This window comes from Dermacentor silvarum, chromosome 6 (genome assembly GCF_013339745.2).
Source record: "Dermacentor silvarum isolate Dsil-2018 chromosome 6, BIME_Dsil_1.4, whole genome shotgun sequence".
Classification (NCBI taxonomy): domain Eukaryota; kingdom Metazoa; phylum Arthropoda; class Arachnida; order Ixodida; family Ixodidae; genus Dermacentor; species Dermacentor silvarum.
This window is the reverse complement of record NC_051159.1, coordinates 169,963,347-169,975,463: the sequence shown is the minus strand read 5'-3', so window position 1 is coordinate 169,975,463 and position 12,117 is coordinate 169,963,347. Positions and strand designations below refer to the sequence as shown.

General features: G+C 48.2%; 1 protein-coding gene across 2 annotated transcripts in view; it reads left to right on the top strand.

Moving 5' to 3' along the window:
- The window catches only part of LOC119456386 (acetylcholinesterase), a 64,409-nt gene that overhangs the window by 33,898 nt on the left and 18,394 nt on the right, over positions 1–12,117 (top strand). The gene's annotated exons all lie outside the window — the stretch shown is intronic.

Genomic DNA, 12,117 nt, shown 5'->3' with positions numbered 1-12,117 from the left:
CGGATATGACACAGCGGTCACCATTTGGACAAGGCTGATAGCCCAACGCTTTAAGGTCGTTGTGAAAGTTGGGGCAGCAGTATGGTCTACTGATGACGTTTCCGCTTCATCGATGTCAGGTTTTTATCTCGTGATTGGAAACCTGTGTAACACTTAAGGTATATAGCCATTGTTGCCTTGCTGCCTTTCTTTCTTTCTTTTTTTTTTTTAGTCATTTCGCGTTGTTTAGATTCATCATGAAGAATCGCGAACGAGGAAACTTGGGCATTAACATTATTATGGTCATTGATCATAATTTTCGAACTAAACATTAAATTGTAAGTAGTTGAAAGTGAACGCCGACCATAAAGATTAGAGATAAAAATTATCGTATTCAGTGACGGCGCCAACGAAATACAACGAACTAAAACGTATTTCTTTTATTGCTTCGGGAAGAGCATTTTCTTGTTGGAATGGACATCATTGTGTTTAAGGCTGGCCGTATTATTTATAGTGAAAGTTTCATCTTTCGAATTGCACACGAAAACGTACTAATTCTTAACGGCTGTCTGTGGAGCTCAGTTATGCGTTAGAAACTCAGGCAGGAAAATTTATGTAAGCCTTGCACTTTTCATATTGTTTCCGTCTTGACAACTCTTAGACAAAATTGTCAAGAATTGGATGCGAGATGGCGGATGTTAGAGTTATCGGTTGCCCATTGTAATGTGCAGTATAGCCAAGCTACATACATAAGCGCGGTGTTATTCGCAAACTGTTATCATGTGCTACTGTCATGCTGCCTATAAACTCTAGAGAGAACATTAGCTTTGCATTGCTAAGCATAGGTAGCGCTGCTTTCACAATTTATAAGCAGGCGGGGGATATATCTGTATATAATGGAGTGCCGAGAGGCGCGTTGGTCAACCTGACACTTCTGAGCTTAAGCGACGTGACCCCCACGGTGCTTATGTAACAGATCTGTTAGTAAGCACCCTTTCCAGCTTCTTTTCTTCAACTCCATAATCGTTTTCTGACTTGCTAATGTGAAATAAGAAAGAAAAACAGCCAAGAAAATCAAGGATACTCGTCATGGCCACAAACAGCAACATAGGGGAGTAGTTTACCATTACGAGGCGCTAGCTATGGTTGATGGCTAACCCAACGACGCCAGCAGGGCTGTATTATAAATGGCTTTGTAATAGTGGCTAAATAGAAAAGCCTACTGATGGAGGGTACATAAATATGTGTGTGTGTGTGTGTGTGTGTGTGTGTGTGTGTGTGTGTGTGTGTGTGTGTGTGTGTGTGTGTGTGTGTGTGTGTGTGTGTGTGTGTGTGTGTGTGTTTGTGTGTGTGTGTGTGAAGAGGGGAGGGGGGTGTACGCTGTACTGCGAGGGCGAGCGCTCGTGCACCGCACTCGGTGAGAGCAAGTGCTGGGATCCTTGGCGCTCTCTCCACGAGGCGCGGTAATTCTCCGCTTGCTTTTTTTTGCGCGCGGGAGGCCGAGGAATGCCATCGAGAACTGTGCATCCACACTTGCAGCACGAAATGGCAATGGTGGTGATCGCGGTGACTAGCCTGCTAAGCCTGATAAGCGTGGCTTGGACCCACGATCCGGCGCCGCTGGTGTATACCCGGCAGGGTGCGGTCGCCGGAATCCGCCTCAAGGAACGGGGCAAGCTCATCGATGCCTACCTCGGTGTTCCGTACGCTCAGCCCCCGGTCGGTGCTATGCGGTTCAGGAGACCCCTTCCGGCGAGACCGTGGTACGACGTCTTCAATGCCACCGAGTTTAACCCAGGTTGCGTGCAGACGGACCTGCCCCTCGGGAAGGGAGCAGTATTCAACCTGTCCGGAACCGTAGAGGACTGTCTGTACCTCAATCTGTGGACACCCGAGAGGACCTGCCTAACCAAGTCTAAGAGTCCATGTAAGAAGCTACTGCCGGTTCTGGTTTACTTGTACGGCGGCTTCTTCGGCTGGGGCACCGCCTCGGCGTTCGTCTTCGACGGCGTGTTCCTCGCCGCGCGCGCCAACGTCGTGGTCGTCACACTCAACTACCGCGTCAACATCCTCGGTTTCATGAACGCTTCGATTCCGGACGCCCCGGGAAACATGGGCCTGTACGACCAAGTGGAAGCGCTCAGGTGGGTCAGGGCCAACGTCGAGTTTTTCGGCGGTGACCCTAACGCGGTGACGCTGGCCGGCCAGAGCGCCGGAGCCATTTCCATCAGCTACCACATGATGTCCCCGATGAGCAAGGGACTGTTCCATCGGGCCGTGATGCTGAGCGGTTCGCCGTCGTCGCTCGCCTACGTGGACAGCATCGACCAGAACGACAACTTCAGGCGGATCGGCCGGTCGCTAGACTGCGTCGACTACTCTTTGCCGTGGCACCTGCAGAAAGAGGACATGGTTGAATGCTTGCGACGTGTCGATGCTCACAGGCTTGTGGAAGACGCCATGTCGTCGCTGGCGTACCGATACATCACGGTGTTGCCCAGCTACGGCGACGATTTCCTTCCTAATAATCCGGTCGAAAACGATCGCATTAAACTGAACGTGAAGGAAGTACTTTTGGGGAACACTCGGGATGAAGGGGCCCTCTTTCTGGAAGTTTTTGCCGCGCAGTACGGCTTCGAAATCGGTGACGTCGACGGTCTGACCGCACTTGTGCTTTCCATCAAGGCACTATTTAACATTAAACTTACAGAGAGCCGGGCGCTCGCCAATGCATATATCGAAGAGGAGGATGTTGAGAACCCGCTGGCAGCGCTCAGAGGAATTAAGAACAGTCTCGACGACGGCGGATTCGAATGTCCCGCGGACGTGTTCTCCGCGCTGGCAGTGAAGAACAACGTCACTGTGTACCGTTTTCTTTTCGATCACCGACCTTCGTGGAGTCCCTGGCACCCAAGCGTCGGCGCTACGCACAACGACGATATAGTATTTTTTCTTGGCACACTTCACTCGGACTTGAAAGCGGTGAACGAAACAGCGAGCAGAGACTTATTGGCCGTGTACCGAAAACCGCCCACCCCGGACGAGTACCGCTTCTCTGACGAGCTTGTTCAAGTCGTTGGTGAATTCTGCTGGTCTGGGTGAGTGGAAGCATCGCTATGGAAGCAGCGCACTTATTTCTTGCTTTTTTTTTTTGCCTACGAACAACGAGCTGTAGGAAATTATTAATATAATTGTGTTTGCAAACGTAAATGTTGAATGCACTGCGCTTTACGCATAGTGGCGATGATGGTGCTCCAATTTTCGTCGTGCTTCCAAAAGCCACGTTAAATAACAGCGCCTGTATCCGTGTTTCAAAGAAAATTACGAAATATGACAGGCACGTACCGTGTAATAGTATTTGCCGCTTAATGCATAGCTTTCGCCCCTAATAGCTTATGTAGCTTCATTGTATTACGTTATACATCCGCAATTTTACTCCAATAAGTTAGTGAATCGCCTCAACTGCAGGCCAAAAGACGTCCTTTCTTATTCATATATGCCGAGCAGAGGTCAGAAAAAGCAGGTAGTGTTTATGATTTCCTGTAACGTTACCTTGCCTCAGGGCGTTTCGTGCGCAGAGTAATGATTTCCTAATGAATGCAAGGTACATTTGTGACGGTTTGAAACTGCGCCACTACATCGCATGAAATTAGAGCAGGGCGAATGTAGGGCAAGCGCATTCGTGGACACGGCTGATGAATCATTCGCCCTTGCGTCACGACCTTGTCTGTGCATGGCATGTCGCCTCTGTGAACTGTCAACAGTACAACATTATGTTTACTGCTCTCATATTCCAGTACTGGGCGCAAAAGTTCTGCTCAATTGTGTTCTACGCATTCACTTTCTCAAGAGAAAAATAAGGAAAAGAAAAGAAAAACGAAACGGGAAAAGGACTCTACCGGCCATCGTTTCCTGGCTTTTTTGTATAAGCATACCGGGTTTACGATTTTCCTGAAGCGTGCACTGGTGACATGAATAACACACGGTGCGCTGTACTGGACCGCATCTGCTGAGCGACCGTTGACGCTGAAGATGCTTCACCGAATTAAATAACATCAGTTTAGTTGGCACAAAGCTGTCAGACATGCTGTTGATGATTGGATGATGGAGTCGACCGTCCCCGAGCTGCGAAGTTGGCCTTGGGGGGCGCCTTATAGCAGTGTGCTCCGGCGCAATTTTGACAACTGGAGGTTTCTTAACGTACACCCAAATCACGGTACACGAGCGATTTTGCATTCCGCCACCATCGGAATGCTGTCGTCACGGCAGGAATTGAACCCGCCACCTCGTGCGGAACAGCGGCACCCCACAGCCACTGAGCCTGCTCGGCTGGTAGAGACGTTGCTTTGCATCCTGTACTCTGATTTTATAATATTTTATCCAAGTTTTGAGTTGACGCCAGTTAAGGAATGTCCGTACTCGCTAATATTTCCCGTAGGACGGAGCTCGGACGAACGTTCCTTGTCTCTCCGTCTTTATCGAGTGCGTGCGTGCGACAGTATGCGCTAGAGGCGCCAAACTTGGCTAGGCGCTCTACACATTTGGCTCAGCGGGGGTTTCCCATTTTACTTTCCTCGCTGCAAGGCCGTGCTATCGTGTGAACACTTTTGAACGATAACGTGTTGCCGGCATCAAAAGAGCCGGCTTAACTAATTTACTGCCAGGAAGCGTATTTCCACCCCGGTGTATGTTATAGCCCTGTTCTCACTCGCAAAGCTTTTCTTGCGCGCACATCGCGCTCGCCTATGCTGAGCATGAAAAAATAACTGTGAGTTAATTTTAGCGGGAACTGCTACATTAAAATATAAATTCAGGGGCTTTACGTGCCGACACCACGATCTGATTATGAGGCATGCGGTATAGTGGAGGGCTCCGGATTAATTTTAACCACCTGGGGTTCTTCATGTTCACCGTCATCATCATCATAATAAATAGCTATAAATGTTCAGCTTCGAACTTTCGTAAACGCGCTTTTTTTGCGGTTACAACAAACCAAATAGTACAAACAGAAAATTATCGCTGATTCAAGATCTGTGCTGCTATAGCCCGGAGTGCTGTCAAAACTTGATCGTAAATTGTTATCGTAGGTGTGTTTCAATATTGTGGAATTTTTGCGCTTCGGAAGACGGCCCAATCTTTTGATGGCAATCTTGTAAATATTCAGTCACCATTCGGGCTTTCTGTGCGTGACATTTAGCGGTATCGAAAGGTTGTCCGCACCACTAGGCAAAACTGCAGAAGTTATTGCTGACGTAACCGAATGCTTATCTTTTGTTTCCCCACCGACTATTTATGCTTAATCGCAGTGCGTGCGTGGTGACACGTGCGATGCAATCATTTACGCAAGCTGAGAAAAGTAAGCAAGAAACTAAGCTGACTCGTACGGTAGAACAACCATCTCTCCGTCGCGATATGTATCTCGTGCTAATGAAAACACTGCATGCGTCCATTCGCGCCTCTCACGCAGATCGCGGCAGCCTACTTGCAGTGAGGGGCCGCTGATAGAGATCAGCAGTTTGTTTGCAATGAAGCAAGCAAAGTTGGCGCCGCATGAGCATTCATTTACGATCGCATAACGACTTGCCGCACTTTCACCGCAAGGCTGTGCGTGTCTCGATTGATATTCACGCATGATAAGCCAAAAGCACAGTGAAGTGAATGTGCGAGGTAGATCAACGACCGAGTTCGCGATATCGCCGACCCGCGATCAAGATCTCTGACCGGCAGGGCTTTCATCGAGAAAAAGCGGCTCAGCAGGCCAGTGTGCGATGGGGGATCGCAGTTTAGCGACAATCGTCATTGCCCGATACGATCGGCCTTAGACTTGAACGTGGACTGGCACGCGCGTCTGTGGCCCAGTAAGAATCTGAGATTTGTTCGATAAGAGCAGAAAGGTCAAGGAATAGAAAAGCCTTCTGAGAGCCCCTGGAAGCTGCTCTTGACATTCGCTTTCACTTACTGCCGTCGGAACAGCCTGATGTTGGCGCGTAACGTTCTTAGACGCAAGCGATCGACGGGGTTAAACGGCTTGCTCTTGGAAGGTGCGCTTCGCACTTGCTACTAAATCAATTTAATGTCATCTTTTGCGTTTAACCGACGTTTAACAATAAGAACTGCGGGGGCACTGTAGATGGCATAGAACCTGAGAGTGACACCCAATAAACTGCGCCAATATTGTTGTCGATTCGTTAGGTTGGCTTCCGTTTTGTTAAAAGGTTTGTGCGATAGTTTAATAAGGGAAATTAATGCACCAAGTATAACTCTTTTGTTTCCGATCTAATCAGCGCATCCAGCTAGGCCACAATGTATACATAGACAGAATGCACGATAGAGAGAAAAAAAGCTACAGGGCGCACAATGTATACATAGACAGAATGCACGATAGAGAGAAAAAACGCTACAGGGCGCATTTCGTTCCATGGGAGGTGAAGGGAAAGTTTTCAAGGATCAGCAGCCGACTCGAATGAACAGATGGCGCACTTCTTCCCGGCAAAGGGTCTCGCTGCAGGAGCCATACATCTAGCGACCGTCAGCATTTTCCTCATAGGCCGGTGACAAATAATGCGAGGGTCCGCGAGTCCCCGAGCTTCGTTGAACGCGCCACTCTGCTGACAAGGTACATCGATCAACCCAGAGCGTGGTTGCCGAGTATATTTCTTCACAATTCTGGCTGCGTATGGTGTGCCATGCAGCAGCAAAAATTCTATGACTCTGGGTTAAGGGTGCAAAGTAAAGCTCGCACTTCGCGTTGCTGCCGCATATATCCACGTCTCCTGAAGACTGTTGTTTTTAACGGGCGCTGTGCGTTCTTCTTTCCTTGCATTTATTTATTTATTTATTTATTTATTTATTTATTTATTTATTTATTTATTTATTTATTTATTTATTTATTTATTTATTTATTTGTCCATGCGTGTGTTTTTCGGATAATTGGAAAGAAGTGAAAAAAAAAAAAATAAGCTTGCGGCTCGCCATCTTTTCGTTTTTATTATCGCGCACTCGAGGCAGTGTAACGTTTGTTATCGCGAACAGTTTCATGAATATCGTGTATCTGACAAAATAATTGGTAAACATGCTACAGGAGATATGATGTTTCTTGAAGCAGTCGTATTACGTGCCTTTTCTCTATAAACTACACTCGAGGGGTTTGGAGAACTGAAGGGCGCGTGTAAACTAACGGCTGAACAAACAAAAGCTCTCGCCAGAAAAAAAAAAAAAAAAAGCTCTACGAACACGGGAGGTATTCTGTAATAGTCCACCTAGTGACATGTCCATTTCGTCTGCCGTTAAAGTCTGATTGGCTGGCCGGAGCTGCACGTCCACAGCAACCATGTGGCACAGCCAATCAGCACTTCAGCAGCAGACTAAATGGACATGTCCACTAGATGGACTCTTACAGAACTTACAGAATACCTCCCCAGATGACAGTTTTTTTTCAACATTAGTGTTTGAAGACCTTGTCATCTTTGACATGTTACCACCGCTTTACCGTATCGGGTATGTCTCTACTAACCTGTTTCATGCCTCTTTCGTGAGCGATGGCGAAGAAAGTGCAATCTAATTACAAGTTCCACAGGGGCCTTAGGGTATGGACCAGCTGGGCCAATGAATGTGTGTCCCTGAGGTATGTGCCCATGATGAAGATGATGGTGCTGATTGCGATGGTGATGCTGGCGATGATGATGACGATAACTAATGACAGAAAAGTTAAAAAGCGATTCAACCTCTAGTTGACGTCGATAAAGCCTTGTCGCTCCAGCGCGGCTCTCAAAATGAATCATACGATTCATTTTCTCACCTCCAACTCTGAATTTCTCGCCCCCAACTCGCCCAGGAAGACATTGCATTTCATCCACTTCAACTATAGAGGTTGAATCACCTTGAAAATTTTTATTACCGACGCGGACAAAATGGCACTCGATATTTCTCCCCTGTATTCCAAAAGGTGGAAGTTCTCACAAAAGAACTTATGCCCTCTACTGTTATGTGCGTGACTAGTGATTCTGCTCTGGACCCTCGCTTCGTGCTCGTTCAGAGCCCATAACGTCCCGACCTTGGGGAACGAAGCGCGCACGCAACTGCTTGCATAAGTGGCCGACGGTATAGCGCAGTACAGATCTTTCCCAAGCACCAGAGGATCGAAGGTCGGCGTCTTGAACTGCATGGCCACAAACGAAATTTAATGCCTCGACCTTACATTGCGGGTGAACGGTATTCTTTATACTTTTCACAAGAACCTTGCGCCGCGTGTGTCTCATTGCTGGAGTAACAGGCAATGAAACCGAAGGTCGCATAACGCATTAATAAACTGCGGCGCCGGCTTTACAGTCCGCATATCGAAACAAGCCTTGAAGGTTCAGAACGAGAAATGTGAATGTAGAAACAAAACTCGCGGGAAATTTTATCACCCTCGTTTAGCGGTTGTTTCGAGCTTCCTGAGACGGGAAGGCTGAGCCGAAGAACGACAACCTTGACTGAATCACTCTCTGTTTGGCTGGCGCGCATCGGTGACGCTCTCTTCGTTAGCAGCGCTGTAGCTGTACCTGCAGCGTAAGCCCTAAAATGGGCTTGCTGCCACCTCCCGCGCTTTGCCAGTCTTATACTCCCCCCCCTCCCCCTCTTCCTTAATATCTGTGACTCCAAGTTGTGCGACTCATCGTTCCTCACGCGCCAGTTTAATTTGGCTACACCTTGTCAAATCGAATCACTTTTTTTTTTTTTTACAGCGAAAGCTGTATATTGCTAGGCGAAACGATAAACCGTCCGTCCTATGTTTCCCTAAACGTCTCCATTGGCTGCGCCGTCAGTCACGTCGTTCTCTACGTCGCACCCAAGCGCGCGCGCCATTGGCAGCGCAGTTAGTGACGTCGTTAGCGAACGCGTTCCCGCCATTGCCACGTTGACGCTGCTCTGACCGCAAGCGCCGTCTCCTCGGCTCGCCGTTGTCGCATGCGTTCGATATCTCGAGTTACCTCGGCGTCGTGGTTAGCAGCATCCGAACGCCATTGGCGCTTGCGTTCCACTAGAAACACAAACATGTAACCAATAATTGAGAAACGCTTCAATACAGCGTCGGGATTAACCCACTGCTAAACACCGGGGCCGCACGTTTCAGCTTCGCTGGTTAACCATCTGTACAGAGTGCTTGGGTGGTTTTTTACTATACAAAATACATGAATTGTGAGCGCGTTTGGCTCGGATCCTGTACAGCCTGGTGCACGTACTGTAGTTATTAGAATCAGGATGCCTCCATATTAACATATTCTTGATGTCCAGTCCATCACTCCATGGATGGAAGCGCTGTACTAAGCCGTTGAGTGTTTGAATCTGTAAGGACTTGCGTTTTTTCTTCTTTTTGTCTTTTACATTTTTTCTGCGCTTTTTTAATGGCTGTTACTGCTAAACCCGATATTGCCTGTTCTATATCTGTTTTATATTTTCTGCTGTGGAGGCCGACTGACGAGCCTCAAAGCCCAGCTTTGGGGCGTAGAAAATCGACAAATGAGTGAATGAATGAATGAATGAATGAATGAATGAATGAATGAATGAATGAATGAATGAATGAATGAATGAAGCTTACCTGGTCGGACCAAATTTGTCGGTGAGCGAGAGTTGGGGCGTGATGTTCAGCTCTCTATTTCGTCATTTCGTAAAGTTCGCGCAATATTCGACATTTACGTACGCCATACTTCGCGAATAACCTTCAAGCCCCAAACTCATTTCGCGCCGCAGGTCTGCGAGAGTGTGCGAGCCTGGGAGAGGTCCGTAAGAGGGTCACGACAGACCAGGTCTGGGTGCGTGTCAATGGCGGGCCGGTGTTCGTGCGCCTTCGTAGTATGCTCTCGCACCGATGACATTGGATACTGCCGCCAGAAAATCAGGGCGCGCCCAACGGTTGCAAGTGTGTGTCCGCGCACGAGCGGAGCACCTCCGGCACTCGCGGGCTCCGTGGCCCCGTAAAAGGACCATTTCGCGTTACCGCTTGCTTTCGCCGCATGGCACTTCGGGTGCGCGACCTTCGGATTAACGGTTGCCACGGGCGTCGGGGCGCGCGTAACGCTGCAGCCGAGGACGATGGCCCGAGGCTGCCGCCGCGTGGCTGGCGCGTGATTAACCAACACAACATGTATAGAGATGCTGGTTGGCAGAGATGTTTATCGCTCAAGACGGGATGATATTATAACATGTCGCGACGAACTAATTAACATGCGGTGTGCGTCGCATCGAGAAACCTGCATGACGAGCGGTTAAGCTTCTCCACGTGCCATAACGCGGCTTACGTGATGCGTTAAGGGACACTTTTGTTTTTTTTTCGCGGACTAAGGAGCATTATTCTGCGTGACTTAACCTTACGAAGAAATTCGTGGTCGTGCATTTTAGTCGTGCCAGGAAGCGAACAAGGCCGCGCGCATTGCGCCTCCGCAGAAGCGCGTGCAGACTACTGCTTTGTCGGTTTACTGCCCGTGTATAGTCCACAGATACGACACTGCTTAAGTGCAGCCAAAGTAGGTTGCTGTACGAACTCAAGCAAAGCTGTCGGCATGCCTGTCGTGAGCAGCAGGCTTGTCAGGACGCCCAGGGAAGTGCGAATGCCTTTGAAGCTAGCCGATTGAAGCAGCTAAGAGAATGTAGATTACGCAACTGGATTCAATTAATTTAAAATAATTTTCCAAAATTCATGTAGGACCAGTGTGTTCACGGCGTATGGAACACGGTGTGTACTTCCGTTTAAATTTTGCTGTGCGCAACAGTCAGAGCAATGTCGTAGCTTTGCCGGTTCCATTGAGAGTATTCCCTCTCTTTTGTCTCTCTCGCACGTTACCTTCGACGTCGCCGTGTTTGTTCACATGCAGCTGCAGGAAAGATCGCGCTTGTGCGAAATGTACTTAGGCACGGTTGTGTACGAATATTTGGAGAGCGTGCATCCTGTAATGAAGACGCGCAACTATGACCGCATCACATCGTGCATTACCAAATAGGCTATTCTTTCTATGTATGTAAATTACGAAACCTTCGCGAACATGCTCTTACAGCGAGTCAGCTACAAAGAAAAGATGATTCTCAGAGTTCTCTGCTCAGTGAAAAACTGTGCCGGGAACACTAAAACTCGGAAGCCATGTCCTTGGTGTCGCGCTCGACCTATATATGCCAGAGGCTCTAACTAAAAAAATAGCGAGAAGTATGATATTATGCAACTATAAGCAGGACATATTTAGTTCCTGTGTTTATAGGGGAAACCCCTTAAGGTGGGATCAGCTTCAGCTAGGAAATTCCCTTGTTATGTGTAGAATGTTGGCAAGCTTGGCTCCCATGGCCTTCGGGTTTTATTCGAAACATCTGAGTGCTTACGGCTAGTGGAAAGTGCTGAGTGCACACCGGACATTTTTTGTTTTTTTGTTTTCAACACTCCACCAAAATGCACAAGTCGAATGTCCGCAAGCTGGATTGATGCGGCTGTGGGCAGTGAGGGGGCCATTACGCTCACTGCGTATGCGACACGCCGGCAATCGTTCTCGCTTATAATTTGTATAATGAGGCGTGATGTTCACCTTACAAACATGCTTGTATTTTTTCGTCTATGTTTAGTTCTAATGAAAGCAAATGTCTGGAGTGCGCTTCGATTCTCATGGCCGAAGCGCTGCTCGGGAAAATCCTCGGGACCCTTTCGGAACTTACCAATTTTATGAGCGCCGATGAGAAATCCTACGTACGTGTGCCCTAAATATACCTGCCACCTTTCTTCCGGAATGTGCCCAGTATGAGTTCCTTGTTTACGCTGAGCGCTCATATAAACAGCCCGAAAAGCAATAACATTTGCCCTTACTCCGGCTACCTCGGCGCTCAAGATCTGGCAAGGGAAAATCTGCGTGTCGCACGCATCACTTAACCTTGATCCCATTTTGCATGCCGTAGAGACGGACACTTTAAGCTGCCAAAAGTCGTTTATAGCGGTCGTAGAAGAGAAAAACAGGAAGTATTAACACCTAGACAAGTGAAACGTGTGAATTCATTCTTTGAATCCAGGTTAAAACGTTTTTCGACTGCTCGCTCAAGGCGCGAAGGAGGAAACGAGAAAGACAACGATGAATGGTCCTCGCAAGATTGGGGCCATTCCTCTCTCCGTAACTCGAGTCGCTA